Source organism: Heptranchias perlo, chromosome 16 (genome assembly GCF_035084215.1).
Source record: "Heptranchias perlo isolate sHepPer1 chromosome 16, sHepPer1.hap1, whole genome shotgun sequence".
NCBI classification, from domain to species: domain Eukaryota; kingdom Metazoa; phylum Chordata; class Chondrichthyes; order Hexanchiformes; family Hexanchidae; genus Heptranchias; species Heptranchias perlo.
This window is the reverse complement of record NC_090340.1, coordinates 34,252,084-34,270,063: the sequence shown is the minus strand read 5'-3', so window position 1 is coordinate 34,270,063 and position 17,980 is coordinate 34,252,084. Positions and strand designations below refer to the sequence as shown.

At 43.3% G+C, this 17,980-nt stretch overlaps 1 long non-coding RNA gene across 2 annotated transcripts; it reads left to right on the top strand.

Moving 5' to 3' along the window:
* The first annotated feature begins 2,341 nt into the window (after positions 1–2,341).
* Positions 2,342–15,892, top strand: LOC137333318 (uncharacterized). Of its 2 annotated transcripts, none has more exons than XR_010965852.1 (4): positions 2,342–2,587; positions 2,818–2,891; positions 5,858–5,985; positions 14,174–15,892. It is a non-coding gene; the product is annotated as an uncharacterized lncRNA (long non-coding RNA). The 2 variants fall into 2 exon arrangements; XR_010965853.1 differs by lacking the exon at positions 14,174–15,892 and adding an exon at positions 12,933–14,141.
* Positions 15,893–17,980: the final 2,088 nt, after the last annotated feature.

The following is a 17,980-nucleotide window of genomic DNA, read 5'->3' as shown; positions in this document are numbered from 1 at the left end:
CTGCAGGCCTTCTTGGTGGCAGAGGCAGGCCGCTTCCTCCCGCCCGTCAGGCGGAAGATCTCTGTCCTCCCCCTCCTCCTCACCCCATCCAATAAGAGCTGGAGTGAGGCATCATTAAACCTGGGAGCAGCCTTCCCCCTGGGCTGCTCCATGCTGTAATTTTTCCTATTTCTTGCAGCATTAGTCAGTGGAGGACTGCCCCTTTAAATAGAGCTCCTCCAACCGACAGACCTTACTGCGCATGTGCAGTCAGCCTGCTGCGCAGCTTAGCAGCGGGGAACCCAGAAGAACAGGTAAGTGGATCCAATCAGCCTGCGATCGCGCGCGGAGCAGACTGATTTCACCGGGCGCATTACCCACGCACCCAATCTACCCCCTCCGCGAACCCGCCGCCCTGGTAATATCAGACCCTTTGTGTCCTCATTGCAACTTGCTTTTCCACCTATCTTTGTATCATCAGCAAATTTGGCCACAAGTTCCTTCATCCAAGTCATTGATATATATTGTAAATAGTTGAGGCCCCAGCACTGAGCCCTGCGGCACCCCACTAGTTACAGATTGCCATTTTGAGAATGACCCTTCTATCCCGACTCTTTGTTTTCTGTTAGTTAGCCAATCCTCTATCCATGCCAGTATATTACCCCCAACACCATGAGCTCTTATCTTGTGCAGTAATCTTTTATGTGGCACCTTATCGAATGCCTTTTGGAAATCCAAATATACTGCATCCATTGGTTCCCCTTTATCCACCCTGTCCATTACTTCCTCAAAGAACTTTAATAAATTCATAAAACCACGTTGACTCTCCTTGATTGTGTTATGAGTCTCCAAATGTCCTGCTACTACTTCCTTAATAATGGATTCTAGCATTTTCCCAATGACAGATGTTAGGCTAACTGGTCTATAGTTACCTGCTTTCTGTCTCACTCCCTTCTTGAATAGGGGTGTTACATTTGCGGTTTTCCAATCCGCTGGGACTTTTCCAGAATCTAGTGAATTCTGGAAGATTACAACCAATGCATCCACTATCTCTGTAGCCACTTCCTTTAAGACCCTCGGATGCAATCCATCAGGTCCAGGGGACTTGTCAGCCTTTAGACCCATTAGTTTACCTGGTACTTTTTCTCTAGTGATAGTGATTGTTTTTAGTTCCTCCCTCCCCTTTGCCCCTTGATTTTCTACTGTTATTGATATGTTATTAGTGTCTTTTATTGTGAAGAGAGATACAAAATATCTCTGCCATTTCCTTGTTTTCCATTATTATTTCCCCAGTCTCATCCTCTAAGGGACCAATGTTTACTTTAGCTACCCTCTTCCTTTTTATATACTTGTAGAAGCTTACTAACCTAATCCTCCTCCAACTTTTCCATTTCCCACTGTCTCCCTCCTACACCTGCTGAGGAGATATAGGACTCCCTTCTCATGATTACTTAAGGGCCCAATGGCTCCCGTTCTCTACCGTGGTACGTCTTTGCTGCTGATTAAGGGCAACCTTTTCCTTTACGGACAATATTTTAAAAGGCTACTGATTAATTCAGAATTGAATTTCACCCAGTTCTATGTAGACATTTCATTATGATAATGCTTTCTGGTGTAGGCCATGCAGCAAACTCTTCACTTTACGCTCAAACGCTATCACCCTTGGTCTAAGAAATGGTATAAGGAACAGTGGAATGGTGACAGAGGAATTTGTGTTGGGGAGGAGGGTTGGTGAGGTATCTGATGCATACTAACTATCTGATTCATCTCTTCATTTACACTGTGTGGAGATGTGGTGAGTCTATTTCAGGATCTTCATGGGTACTCATGCCTTCACGTATCTTGGCCAACCTTGTGAGGTCAGTAAAATGTTTCTGACACTGCATTGCCTTTTGCGGGGTGGTGGAGGTGGTACTGACTCTATGAGCCACCTCCCTCCACATAATCTGCTCTTTTCTGGGGCTTCTTGTCTTGGGTACCAAAGAGTCTGTCTCTCTTTACCCTTGCCTCTGCCAACATTATCTCCACTGAAGCTTCTGAGAATCTTGGGGCTCTGACAACAGCAGACACATCCTTCCGCCATTTGAAGCCTCTTCTTGTGCTCTGACTCTCTCTCTCTCTCTCTCTCACACAATTTTCTGTGCTTCTCTGCCTGTAATCTACAGCAGCCTTTTAACATCTGCAGCTAAATTGCATATCTCTCCCTTCCAGTGGCAGATCGCCAGTATGGGGGAATCCTCCTTTAAATCTGCCCTACATATAAAATTAGGCCGCCCTCCCAGAAAAGTAGTGTTGGTTGCTGGAGGGGTCACATGGGTGGATTGAGGTCCCGCCCCATCATGTTTCTGGTTGGACCCGGGAAAGTCCATGCTTGATTTCTCTCTGTCCATCAAAATAAGAAAAAAGCCTGTGAAATGGGGGCCAGGATAGTAAATAACTGGAAATCTTGCAGTCTTGGATACTTGCAGTTTTTGCACTAGATCTTGACAATATTCCCTGATGTGAATTAAACCTGGAGGCTCTAATCAGAGAAGCACTGAACCCAAGCAAACGATTTACCCGAAACATTAATGTGACATCTATTCTACTTCTGCATAACTTAGCTCAGGTATTTTCTTCAAGTTCACTAATATTTATTTTAAAACTTGCGTGGTCAAAATAATATCCAAGATGGAGCTTGGTGATTTAACAATAAAACTACAAACACATATTGTAACGGCCAGTGTTACTGGCTTAGACTTTGGACTTGTGAATTCCGTGAGCTAATGTCTCATTATGGTTTATTTTACGTTAACATGGAATCCGACATTAATAATTTCTAGAATTTTCTTTTTGCAGATGTTTGGTGGAAAATATGAGCATAGTATGAATCGTGCAAAAAGAAATCCAGTAAGGTGCTCAAACTGCTGATGGTAAGCAGCTTATCTGCTGCGATATAGTGAAATTGTAAAACATGACTGTAGTGAAAGAAACATAAGGGGGTAATTTTAACCCCCAAGAACGTGTGGGTTGAGGGCGGGCGGGCAGTAAAAATTGTTGATTTTTGGAGCGGAACCACATTCCGGCGCCTACTTCCTGGTTTAACCCAGGCGCGTTTGGGTGCGTGCACACAACAGAAACTCGGAAGTACCCACTTAAAGCCGACGGGCCAATACTTAAAAGGGCAATGTACCTTATTGCGATAGGTGAAGCACTTAATTTTTTGCGTATTAGAAATGTCAAACAAATTTAACCTTACCTGTTTGGGTTTCCCATCACTTCTGATTCATGTCAGGTGAAAGCAGGCTGGAAGGGCCGGACCATGAGATGAGTGCCTTTATTGCACTGCTTGTGGGCCAGGAGGAGCAGGAGTGCTTCACCTGGCGTGATCGGTCGACCCCCCACCCCGTGCCTCCATGATGCTGCACCCCCCCCCCCCGCCGATGTTGGACCCCTACCGATGCTGGACCCTTCCCCGATGCTGGGGGAAGGTCCAAGGCCCACCCAATGTCGTCCACGTACCCCACCTCCGATTTCTTCCACGACCCATGATCTCTCTCTCCCTCCCTCCTCCCTCTCCGACTCACGGCTCCTTTCCCTCCCGACAAGCAGCCAGCCTGTCAATCTGGCTGCTTGGCGCGTGGGAAACCTGGAAGCACAAATGCTCTCAATTGAGTTGCGATCGCAGATTGTGACGCACTCATTTGGCTTCCGGGTTCCCCATGTGAATATTTACGGACGCGCTGGGTTCCCAGCTCCGAGCTAAAATCATGTCCAAGGTCATTGCTCCATTGAACTAGCCATGCACAAAGAACATAGGCCTTGAGGAAATCGTATAGCAGGGTGACTGGGAGGGTTTCTTACTATCATTAAAAACATTTGAAGAACATTTGACAGATACTGCCCTAATAAATATAGGCTATAGCACACTGGGGAGTTAATTACTGTAACCACAAGTGAAAATGGCTACACAGCCCATTGCTTACCAGACAACAGTTGCTGACATTAGGAAATTGTCATCTTGTCTTTCCCTAATCAGCATGAAGGATTCTGTTTATTTTATATATGCCACATATACTATAAAATATTCATTCATTAGAAGGATAACGAACAGCAATAAAATAAAACAGGGACCTTTTGTTCGCTTATTATATGTAATTTGATATCATTTTTGGATTAGTTCAGTGAGGTGTTGAGATAGTTTGGAACTCAGATAATTTTATCATGAGCAAATTGCATTCTACGTGGTCCAATTGTCTCTTTGTTGTTTGAACCAACAGATTTACAACAGCGTGCTCCTGCTCAGAGCAGCAATCTGTCCAAATTATGATTGCATGTGTCAGACTAGAAAAGTTGTGATTGGACATCTTCATGTTGTTCAAATGTTGGTTAACTTACACCCCCACCCCACTTTCTCCCCTGACACTACTGCTCACTCACGCAAATGTGAAGGCGGAGCTCTCCACACTGCAATGGCCATCACCAACACTGCTCTCTGATGTATGTTGCAGCATCAGGCAACCAATGGAATGGTTTCTTCCCAGTAAGACATCAGCTGTGAGGAGGGTTCCAACTTCATATGATTTCTTGTCCAATCAGCAGAAAAAATTGTATCTACCTCAGAGGAAGACAAAATGCGTTTGATAAAGTACCACATAATAGGCTTGTCAGCAAAGTTGAAGCCGATGGAATAAAAGGGGCAGTGGCAGCATGGATACGAAATTGGCTAAGTGACAGGAAATAGAGAGTAGTGGTGAACGGTTGTTTTTTGGACTGGAGGAAGGTATACAGTAGGGTTCCCTAGGGGTCGGTACTAGGACCACTGCATTTCTTGATATATACTAATGACTTGGACTTGGGTGTACAGGACACAATTTCAAAATTTGCAGATGCCACAAAACTTGGAAGTGTAGTGAACAGTGAGGAGGATAGTGATAGACTTCAAGAGGACATAGACAGGCTGGTGTAATGGGCGGACACATGGCAGATGAAATTTAACGCAGAGAAGTGCGAAGTGATACATTTTGGTAGGAAGAACGAGGAGAGACAATATAACCTAAAGGGTATAATTCTAAAGGGGTGCAGGAACCGAGAGACCTGGGGGTATATGTGCACAGATTGTTGAAGGTGTCAGGGCAGGTTGAGAAAGTGGTTAAAAAAGCAGACGGGATCCTGGGCTTTATAAATAGAGGCATAGAGTACAAAAGCAAGGAGGTTATGATGAACCTTTATAAAACACTGGTTCGGCCACAACTGGAGTGTTAGGGGTGATTTTAGGAGGCAATTGTGGGTGCGTTGGGGGCGGGGCTCTGAAAATTGCAGAAATCCCGTTCGGGTTCGGAAGCCAGCTCCAACCCGCCGACTTCCGAGTTTCCCAGGGGCCCACCTGTGTACTCGCGGGCGACCCGAAAATGGAAGTCCCGCCGGCAATTAAAGCCGGCGGGATGACAGTTAAAGAGCCAAATGTACCTCATTGAGATACTTAAGGCACTTTACCTGTGACAGAATAAGTCATTAGAACGATTTTTAGCTTACCTGAGCGGCTTGCCCACCGCCTCTGAATCACGCTTGGTGAAACCACACGTGAAGGGCTGGATGAGGGAACAAGAAACTAGATAAATTAAATAAAAAACCATGGAAGGAAGTGAAAACACTAAATAAACCTATCTTTGCACCCTGCTCCGATGTCCGATGTCTCCCACTCTGATGTCCCCCTCTTCACCGCCCCAATGTCTCCCCGATGTCCCCCGCTTCACCCCCCCGATGTCCCCCTCTCCCCCCCAATCTTCCCCTCTCCCCCCCTCCCCCCAGTCTTCTAGTCCATCGGTGGATCTTGCATTCTCCCCCCGTCTTCCGTTCCAGCACCAGATGACGTCTCTCTCTCTCTCTCTCTTTCTAGCCCCCCCCACCTCGCGTTGCAGCTCCTGACGACAGCCAGCCTGTTTATTAGGCTGGGCTGGCTGCCGGGCGCGAAACCTGGAGAGGATGTTAATCATCATTAATCACCATGCGATCGCGTCGGAAATGGTAAGTTTTGTTCATGCGGGTTTGCACTTTCACCACCATCCCCACCGCCCCGCTGCCAACCCACCGCCATTGTAAAATCGAGCCCATTGTGTCCAATTCTGGGCACCGCACTTTAGGAAGAATGTGAAGGCCTTAGAGGGTGCAGAAAAGATTTACTAGAATGGTTCCAGGGATGAGGGACTTCAGTTATGTGGATAGACTGGAGAAGCTGGGGTTGTTCTCCTTAGAGCAGAAAAGATTGAGTAGAGATTTGATAGAAGTATTCAAAATCATGAGGGGACTAGACAGAGTAGATAGAAAGAAACTGTTCCCATTGGCGAAAGGGTCAAGGACCAGTGGACACAGATTTAAGGTGATTGGCAAAAGAACCAAAAGCAACATGAGGAAAACTTTTTTTACACAGCAAGTAGTTATGATCTGGAATGCGTTGCCTGAAAGGGTGGTGAAAGCAGATTCAATCGTGGCTTTCAAAAAGGAATTGGATAAATACTTGAAGGGAAAAAATTTGCAGAGCTATGGGGAAAGAGCGGGGGACTGGGACTAGTGGGATTGCTCTTGCAGAGAGCCGGCTCGGGATTGATGGGCCGAATGGCCTCCTTCTGTGCTGTAATTATTCTATGAGTCTATGAAAACAAAATAACAAAGGAAGCAGCTACTTGTAACATTTTATTTGGAGATCTTTGGGGAAAATGTTAGAATATATTTTCTAACAACCTTTCTGAACAACTCTTTGCAGAAAACAAACTATTATCCACCAGAAACCACCAAATATATGCGAAGTATAAGCACAAAGAATTAAGATACAAGGTGAACTATCGGTGGGACCAATTAATTTGTAGAGGGAAATTTTAACCTTCTAATAAAAATATGAGAAACCAGAAATCATAAAATGTCACAGCAGTTTGATTGAAATATGATGAATATAATTTGAAAACATTTGATACAAACTCATTTGCCTAGACAGCAAGCGCATTTACCCAATGAATCATTTCAGTCTTCCACATCTTCTGATGATTAAAATAGAAGAGAATGCCATTGTTTGTAACACCATCTGGCAAGTGCTAGGTCTGAAAAGTCAAAAGTGGTGTTTTTGCCTTGGAATCTGTTAAATTCCTTATTTCGTGGCTCAGTTCTTCCCATAAATGTTTCCCACTTTTTCCCTCAGTTGATTTTTACTTTCATTAATCTTCCTTCAATTCAAAGGTTCAGTGAGCAAATTGCTCCAGAACAACAATGCCAATGCTACAGTTTACCTAGCCAACAAGAAGCATACTCACTGAGAGCTAAAACACACTAGCCCAGAAATGACTGCTGCCAATGTTGGTATATGAATGCTTAATGCTTTCATACAACATTCCTCTGTCCACTATATTAACACAGGTATTATTAACCTGTTTATTTTAATGCATTAATGACATTGTTAGACGAGTGGGCAAACAAATGCATTAAGCAGTCATCTGCTAATATCTGCACAGTAATTTCTAGGTTACTAAATTGGACAGCTATATCTCCCCAAGGTGAGATGTTTTAGTTAGACATCATGAACCACCTAACAATCTTAATAGTTGCAAATTAATTATGAAGTACATCACATGTATAACAAGCAGGCACATACCTCAGCCACACTAGCAACGTGAGTAATGTGAACAAAATGGGGGAAAAATTCGATAGGGGCCGTTTTTGGACGCGAGTGCGCTAGTACCCCATTCCCAATGGCCCCTGCACAGGTAGGATGCAAGTTTGGACCCACCAGAGCACTCACCTGCAATCAGCATTCCTTTCTGGGCCTTGCATGTGGAATCAATGCAATTTGCAGTTCCACCACCAGAGGGAGCGTAATATCTTAAAGGGAGGATGTTTCTTAGAAATCTCTTAAAGGTAGCTAGTACCTATTATTGACTGAAAATAACTGTCTACTGAGTCTGAATGGAGATCAGACATCGCACACGTAAAACACAGATGCAGGTCCCATCCCTATGTTTACACACTGATGAGTTATGTTAAAACATTGAATAAAGGTTGCGCACTACGAAATCCCACATCCTCCAATCTGCACGCCAGACCTCACCAATCTGCTGACCTGAGTTGGTACCAGGCCTGCGAGAGTGCATGCACCAAGGTTCTCTGCTGATGCACTAAAGACCTTGGGTGCAAGAGATGGGCAGAAGGAGGGACATCCTATATCTGCGGGGGTGGGGGGGGGGGGAAACAATAGGCCCTCCAGACGTATACTCAAAAGGCAGTGGGAGGCAGCGGGGGACGAATTCAATGCCAGGCGCACAGCACCATGAACACGGATGCAGTGCAGGAAGAAGTTCAATGATTTGACATGAGCGGTCAAGGTGAGTGAGGTTAACTGTCAGGTGGCGTCTCCTACCAACTGCACCATGCACTACACCCCCCATCCCCCACATACCAATAAACTTTCTCGCAGGCCTGGTACCAACTCAGATCGGCAGATTGGTGAGGTCTGGCATGCAGATTGGAGGATGTGGGATTTAGTTGGGTGCAACCTTTAGTCAATGTTTTAATATAACTCAACAGTTTGTAAACATAGGGACAGGACCTGCATCTGTGTTTTACACGTGCGATGTCTGATCTCCGTGCAGACCCATATCTTAATTTTTGCAAATAACAGGTACAGGCTACCTTTTAAGAGGTGCAGGCTGCCTGTCAGAGAGACAGCCTGCCTTTGAGATTTGGGCTCCCCCTGAAGGTGGAAAGTGCAAATGTCCTTGAATCGTCCTGCCTGCGACGAAAGCATCGGGTGCGGGTTAATCACGGACCACGATGCCCGAGCCCGGTTTCGGGGGTTATCGAATATAATCCCCATGTTTTCCGCTTTGCACATATCTTAGCATGAATCTAAGTGCAAGTTTTGAATGAGACTTTCAACCAAAGTTGTGAAATGGGATTACCATCAGAGCGTAGATGTACAAGTAGAATTAATATTAGGGTCTGGTTTTTCTGTCATAATTCTGTTATATTGCGGAGGAAGGTGAAATTTTCTTTTATCCTTTTCAAAATATATCCCTGGACATGGTGGAGGAAATCCTTTCAGATTGAAATGCAGTATCTTGGTTCCATTACAGTGAAGCACCAGGGAGCTCTTTGACCTCCATTATTATATTTGATGTAAGGAACTAATTTCAGGGGTATCAGTGGGGACTCAGATAGATTCCTTTTGTCTGGTTTCTCTTGGCAGTGTCCAGCAAACTGATTACTGTCCTCTGTTACAATGTTCAAATTTGGTTTCTAGCCATAAAGATGAAATGTGTTAGCACTTCTCACAAGTTGGTTATTAAGAGCAAACAATCCCATAAATACTGACAGCCGTGTCATCCATGGCTCAGTCGCTAGCACTCTCGCCTTTGAGCCCAGAAGGTTGTGGGTTCAAGTCCCACTCCAGAGAATTCATAGAATCATGCAGTACAGAAGGAGCCCGTTTGGCCCATCGTTTGGCCAGCTACTGATTGGTCCTGCTCTTTCCCCATAGCCCTGCAAAATTTTTCTTTTTAAGTAGAGATCAAATTCGCTTTTGAAAGTTATTATTGAATATGCTTCCATCACCCTTTCAGGCAATTTATTCCAGATCATAACAACTCGCTGAGTTAAAACAAATTCTCCTCATCTACTCCCCCCCCAACCCTGGCGTTTTTGCCAATTATTTTAAATCTGTGTTCTCTGGTTACTTTGGGACATCCCGAGGGTCCTGAAATATAGTGCCAGAATATGGCACTATATTTCACTATATTTCACATCATGGCCAGAATATGGGGCAGAAGAATCCAGTGATGCTGGGATTCTGGCCCATTTGCTTGCCTTTTTAAATTCTGGTGGGTGAGCTGTGATTGGATCTTCTGTGCGCACCCCCCGCCTTCCACCCCCCCCCTGCCCCCAATGTCAAGGGGGCGTGCTTGGGAGTTCCCAGACTTCTCCAGAAAGTCTACCATTTGAGGCTCTTGGAGTCCTTTTGAGGACACCAGATCTTCACTAGAATAAACTGAGTGATCCTATGGGGAATCAATTATCATACTAGGTACAACCCAGGAGGAGGCCATTCGGCCCATTGTGCCTGTGTCGGCTCTGACAGCTATCCAATTGGACCCATTCCCCTGCTCTTTTCCTTCAAGTATTTATCCAATTCCCTTTTGATAGTTGCTATGGAATCTGCTTCCACCATCCTTTCAGGCAGTGCATTCCAGACCATTACAATTCGCTGCATTAAACAAAATGTTTCCTCATGTCGCCTCTGGCTCTTTTTTGCTGATCACCTTCAATCTGTATCCTTTGGTTACCGACCCTTCTGCCATTGGAAACAGTGGGGGAAAAATTGGTTAAGGGTCCGTTCTGGGCGATTTTAGCACGATGCGCTAACACCCCGTGCCCGACGGACCCTGGACAGGCAAGACGCAAGTTTGGTCCCAAGGGGAGCACTTACCTGCAATCGGGGTTCCTTTCCAGGCCTTGCACGTGGAATGAATGCAATTTGCACTTTCCACCACCAGAGGGAGCTCCATCTCTTAAAGGGAAGATATTTCTTAGAAATCTCTTAAAGGTAGCTTGTACCTGTTATTTGCTGAAAATAACAGTCTACTGTCTGCATGGAGTCTGAACAGAGATCAGACATTGCACACGTAAAATACAGATGCAGATCCCATCCCTATGTTTAAACACTGATGAGTTATGTTCAAACATTGAATAAAGGTTGCGCACTACTAAATCCCACATCCTCCAATCTGCACACCAGACCTCACCAATGCCGATCTGAGTTGGTACCAGGCCTGTGAGAGCGCATGCACCAAGGTTCTCAGCTGATGCACCAGAGACGTTGGGTGCAAGAGGTGGACAGAAAGAGGGACATCCTATATCCGCAGTGTTGGCGGGGGGGGGGGGGGGGGCAAGAGGCCCTCCAGACATATACTCAAATGACAGTGGGAGGCAGCGGGGGACGAAGTCAATGCTGGGCACACAGCATCATGAACATGGATGCAGTCCAGGAAGTTGTTCAATGCTTTGACATGAGTGGGCAAGGTGAGTGAGGTCAACTGTCAAGTGGCGTCTCCTACCAACTGCACCACGCACTACACCCCCCATCACCCACATACCAATAAACTCTTTCCATCGGTACTCAACTCTTCCAATCAGATGCTTCCTCTCACCCTTACACATTACCACTGTTTCAAGCCACCCACCCACAACTCACAGGCCACACACACTGGCAGTTATTCAACCATGACAGGCACATCACCTAGACACACGTCCCGCTTTCTTGCAGGAGAAGGTGGCGCATATCAAGAGGCAGCAAGTGGCAGTGGCATTTAGCCCTCGAGCCTGTTCCGCCATTCAATGAGATCATGGCGGACCTGTAACCTAACTCCATATACCTGCCTTAGCCACATATCCCTTGGTTCACAGAAATCTATCAATCTCAGATTTAACATTCACAAGTGAGCTAGCATCAACTGCCGTTTGCAGAGGAGCGTTCCAAACGTCTCCCACCCTTTGCGTGTAGAAGCATTTCCTAACTTCACTCCGGCACATCCTGGCTCTAAATGTTAGGCTATGTCCCCGCGTCCTAGTATTGAAGTCTAGGAGACCTCCAAAAACAGTTACAAATATCTCGGCAGCCAGAAGCAATAATCCAGCCACTAACCTGTAAATCCTGCATGGTTCCTTTAAATAGCGCTGGTGGGGGGGTCCTCCAGGCACTCTAAGACACGTTCAGCTGGTCGGGGTTAAGACTGTGAGTTGAGTTGAGATGGTGTCTATCACTTTAAATCAGCATTGCACACTGATTGAAGCCATTTTCTCTCTACTTTACATGATTCCAGAGTTCATTATCTGCGTCTGCGCTAACTCATATACCAAAATGGCGTCTGGCGCACGTCACGCAGGAAACGTGCGTGTGCATCCAAGACGCCATCTTGGATGTCGGAGAGGCCGTGTAGCGCCGAAACAACGGGCGCTACAAGGCCCAATTTGGCGCCCAATGTCTTCAAGCTTAACAATGTTCATTTTAAGAAAGCTTATAGCAAAATCTGGACAACAGATGGAAGGATAGCAGACTGATGCACAATCCCACATGAATTGCATTGCCATTCCATGAATGTCAACCAACAATTTCAAAAGCTTGAAAATTCATTCAATTTGGCAAACGTTTTTCTCTAAGTTTCTGCCTTGATGTCCTTTTAAAATTTCATTTATGTGTCAGTTGTGATTTTTTTTTTCACAATCTCTTATTTTCCAAAGTGGAAGCTTTCTGTTTATTGGTTTCCTGAATCAGAAGTGAATTAAAGCAGCTGAGTGCTAAGATTCTCAAACGCCCCACAGCTGAATCACCAAAAAATAAATTTAACCCAGCTCCAGATTGTGACCATAAACTTCACAGAATTAGTCTGAATAAATGGAGTCCATCATTTATTTATTTTTCTAAATGGACCACAAGTGGAATTCCCAGTACTAAAGGTGCTTCCAGGCTTCACAATAATTCTGCAGCATCGTAAAGGTATTTCTGCTGTCAATATTAATGCTTAACGCTTTCGTATGACATTCCTCTGCTTGCTATTTTAATTGTAAACAATTTTACAACACCAAGTTATAGTCCAGCAATTTTATTTTAAATTCACAAGCTTTCGGAGATTTGCTATTTTAATACAGGGGTTAAACTGCTTTATGAAATGGGTTAATGTCTCTGTTAAAATAACAAAGGAATATCATATCATCACATTTTTGTTTGCTAAAGCTGCTAAACAATCATTTCTGGGCACTGCCAGCCCAACTCCCTCTGCTATCTCTCTGATCAGCTTTCCTACTTTAAGCCAAGTTTTCTTTCTTATAATAAAATGCAGTGAGGAAATGTTTGGCAAAGTACATACATATACAATGCACACCTTATAGGCAGTTTTTTATGACTTTTCCCTCCTAACTTTTATTTTGTTTAACAGCATTTTAATATGGCAAAGAGACTATCCTTACTCAAAGTTAATACAATGAAAACCACAGAGAGAAGGTGCCAAGACAGTTGCAGCAGGCTACTAAAAGAAAGACTTGAAAGATTTGCATTTATATAGTGCCTTTCACATCCTCAGGACGTCCCCAGGCACTTTACAGCCAATGAAGTACTTTTGAAATGTAGCCACCGTTATAATGCATCTGGCTCAGTGATGCTTAAATTTCTATGTTCAGAACAAGAAGAGGTCATGTGTGCTCGCCCCCATCTTTATTCTGATTTCATCTCCATGCAGTCATAAATGACTCCGAAGTTTCTGGATGACACTGGAGATAGTTCCAAATTCTTTGTTTTTTTCTCTGCTGGCAATAACCCAAAACTAAAATGGAAAATCTGTGTGTGGAGTGATGGCGACAGTTTCGTTGATAAACCACTTTGATGACTAGCTTGCATCTTGCTGTAAGTTCAATAATGCCAGCACTCAGAGATGAGAAGAAATTATAAACAAGTGGTAATACTGTACAGATGCTATCACCCAGAGGAAAATTGTACCCCTGGTATCAACAAAGTCATAAAAAAGAAGGTTGATGCATTGCACTTGTCATGTAACAATCTGCACAAGTCTGAAAGGCTCTCAGCCTCCCAGTGAAAAGTGCTGAGGCTAGAATTATTCACAGACAACTGGAGTTCTCTCAACTGGAGGATAACCATATTTTTTTAAATACTAGTTCTAAAGGGTATCTTCATAATGATTTCTTCCAGTCATATTGCCATTGAAATTTTTTAATATTTCTTTCTCTCATTTAATTTGTACCCTTTTTTTTTCTTCTCCTTGCCATGCAACACAACATTCTCAGAGTGTGGCCAAGCAACCATGTTTTATTCTAATAAAGTTAACAACTCTAAGCGCTACGTGCTAAGTGTGATATTGTAGTAGAGCCATTTGGCCTCCAGCATGTTTGTTATCCAGAGCAGACTTTGTTGCTAGGTTCAAATAAAAGTGCTGGACACAACTGAATGAAAACAAAGCAGTTCACAGAGCATGAGAAAGCATTCCGTGTAGCCCTGGCCATTTGCATTCTACAGATGAATCTGATACCCCATACTGAAAGCAAACTGACCAATACTCATTATTAGACCTGTTTCAGCAGTCTTCATAGTTAGCAATGCCATTTGAATTGAATAAATACTTTGGTTTTTCATACAGCTTATCCTAAGTCATTGCTTTTTTTGCAGAAACTACATGTTATTGAACCTGGTATCCAAACACCCTGAAATGTCAGGCTTCAAACCATTGCGTTCCTTTCATACCTGGTAAAGCTATACAGAGAGAGAGAGAAGAAAGGTGCCAGAGCATAGAGAGAAAGAAGATGATACTTCAAAATCCAACCCAATAACACATTCTTTCCCACAACACCGTTCTTGAGGCTGTGAATCAACTTCACCAGAGCAGACCCTCCAATGATTTTCCCTTCCCCTTACAACTAGTGATCCCCAAATCCATCACCACGGTAATGGACGGGATTGTTAGGAATAATAGAACCAGCTATGTGTTCAGACATATTATTGCCTCCAACAATAGATCCAATTAGATTTTAACCTCCCACTGCTGGCTAAAAATATCCCCCCTTTCTCTTTAGAAGAAAACACTGTTCCAAAAGTGGACAGACCATATATAAATCATACATCAGTGGATGTTTTAGAAGAACCTAAACAGCGGATAGGTATTTTCATTTTCAAGTTTGTGATTTTTGGGCTGAGGGAAGGGAGGAGAGCGAAGGTATCCAAAAATACATGGAGAAATGATTTTAGGATAAATTACCTCCCATAACATGGATGAATGCATTATTTGTTACATATCCTAAGAAACACAAAAATTCTCATTGAAATTGTTCCACTTACAGTTGGAGGAAAACTGGAAGGCACAAATGCCATTGTGCAGGCACATGTGTTTTTAAAATCACTCCACTGCAGCTTGCTTTCATGGTAAATACTGATAATTAACATTATAATTTGCAATTCCAGAAATGCAAAAAGCAAAGAAAGACTTGGGTTTATAATTTACAAAAGATCATTACCAGACTTCTCAAAGTGCTTCACATACAAAGAACATTTTTGAAGGACTGTGACTATTGATATGTTGGCAAACATGGTGGCCATTTTGTGCATAGTAGGATGTCACAAAAAGCCATGACATAAATGACCAGTTAATCTATTTTGATTCAGGGAGGAATGTTAGCCAAGATACTAGGAGAATTTGTTGCTTTTTTTTTAAATAGTGCTAGCAGATCTTTAACACCCACTTGAACCATCAGATCAGGCAGACAATCTCATCTGAAGGGTAGCACCTCTGAGAATGCAGCACTTCCTCAGTACTGCAGTGGGCTGTCAGCCCATATTATGTGTTCAGGTCCCTGGAGTGAGGCTTGAACTCATAGCCCTCTGACTCAGAGGTGAAAGTGCCACTACGGAACATTTAATATAATATTCTTGGAATAACGTGTATCATTTTAATCATCAACTTTTGACGTCTGCCTTAAAGTGTTACTGCAAGGATTAGAGGACTAAGAATAAAATGGACAGGTCACAGTTACCTCGGTTTTAGTTCCTGGGGTTTGCTTGAATTGAGGACTTTAAAGCAGTATCTGTGAGAAGTTTGAGCCTTCCCGCCATTGTAAAGCGAGGGGCTGCAATCAGGGAAAAAACCCCTCGGGCAGAATGTAAAATTCAAATTGCTGTAATGTACCTGTAATGAATCTGAAATGGACCAGAAATGAATCTGCAAGCAATAATCTGTGTTGAGTATGATGCAATGAGACACCCTAGAGTGTCATGAACTGTAATTATGTCCAATGTGTTCATTGTACTGCACTTAACGTAACCTGCAAATTGTATAATCTGTATTGTGTACGTTTGGAAAGTGATATGACAACTATATTGCATGTACTGCTGCAAATTTTATGAATAAAGTATATTTTTTGAAAAAAAAAAATCTGTGAGAAGTTTGTTTAATGCAGAAGGTGGTTAAAATTTTCAAGAACCTCCCTTTCCCCCATATAATCTCCAAACTTCAAGGTTGGACATCTTCAGGCTCTTCTCCTTTTGGATATAAGTAAATAAAATGCTAGGAATGAGAAAAGATAATTTATCTAACCTTTCTTGTCATTTGGGGGGGTTCATGTTCAAGACACACATACCCTTTTAATTTCTTTTCTGTCTCATCTGGGAACCTGTATCTCTCTATTCCCTATAGAATTATGAATTCGACCATTATATTTAGCAGTGGAACACTTCAAATGAGTCCGCATCCATTACGTTAGAGGTGTCTATTTCTTAAATTAACAGATGTAAATGTGAAATAATTATTTCATAAATGAATTTCATAAATTAGAGTGACAATTTTCTTAGCTAATAACCATGTCCCTAATTCTCTTCTCCTGGTTCAGGACAAAGACTTTCATAACAGTTCTGCCACGGGATCTTTAACATCCACCTTAACTACTGGAACAGGCAGACAGGGCCTCGGTTCAATGCCTTATCCATTAATTTCCTTCATGATTTTGAAACTTCAGATCATGTTCCCCAGCCTGAATTATTATTCCTTTCTCATTGAGAACAGAATTAATGACCTGAGTCTCTCTCCGCATCTCATTGTTGTAGTGCCGTTCTGGCTGCCCTTTTTTTGAAATCTTTTCTGTGCAGAAAACTCTTACTGATACAGGAATTAACTCGTCTTCAGACCAGGATTATTTGTGCAGTTTCCTGAGAGGTTTGTCCACAATACAGTGAGAGTTGAAAAGAGTAAAACTATATAAATAATGCAAGACTGAGATACAATTTGACAGATGGAGAAAGACTGAGTGACACAAGTCTTCAAGATAAAATGAGAGAGAAATACAGAGCAGAGAGGATTGGATACTAGAAGTAGATTGAAGAGAAAGCCACAAATCATAGAGATAACATTTTTGGGGGAAGAGAGACGTTTAGAAAGGATCATAAAAAGAGATCTTTGCTACTGGAGCATTTCAATAAAATTAATGAATAAGGGAGATAGGTAAATCATTAAAGAAAGGCACTCAGAAACTAAAAGGTGCTCCAATGGTTCAGTTAGTTAAGACAGTGAATAACTGAGCCATAAAGACCATGAAAGTTCCAGGCTTGATCCTCAGTTATTGTTGAGTTTGTTGATCTCAGCAGGAAAGACTTTGGTGATGCTACAACTGGCCTCAGTGCTCCAGGTTAGAGAAAATAAAATTAGGCAGATCCCCACATTTTGTTGCTCTCCAGTGATCTCATCTGCAACTGCATGTATATGAACACTGGGTAAAGACAGAATCAGCTGTGATATTCTCTGGAATAGCTTTTTGACCCTCACTCGCTGAAGCTGGTCTTTGCCAATTGCGCAAAACATGCTCAAAGTGAATTGACAGCCCGTTTTTCACCGTGCTTGATCGTCTTTCCCATGGAAGCAGGCTGCCAATTCACTTAGAGCCCGCTTTGCATTGCTGGTGAAGGCCGATTTCACCTCTGACTGGCTAGGTTCCACCACAAACAATGGTAATTTGAGCAAGGGACCAGAGGATTCCTCTCGAATCATACCTCAGCAAGGAATCAACATCTTGAGAGAAAAAGCGTGGGAATCCCCACCAGCGGCCCGGTATAAAGAAGCAGCGGAGAGAGAGAGAGCAGTCCAGAGAAAGCCCGGGAAACCCGCCCAGCGGCCCAGTATGAAGGCGCAGTGGAGAGAGAGACACAGTGCATCCCAGAGAAAGCGTGGGAATCCCAACCCCTCCTCCCCTGCCCCCCCACCTCCCTCCCCATAGTGCGGTATAAAGGAGTAGCGGGGAAGTGAGTCTGAAACAGACAGTTACAAATAAATATTTTGTTTTTTGGTTAAGTGTTGTTGGTGGTTAGTGTTAAGTTGGTGTAAGTATTTACTTTACTGGTTAAGTGTTGTTGGTGGTTAGTGTAAGTGGCTGCAGAGATAGTGGAGCGCCAAGGGTAAGTCAGTAAGTATTTAGTTCATTGGTTAGTGTTATTTAT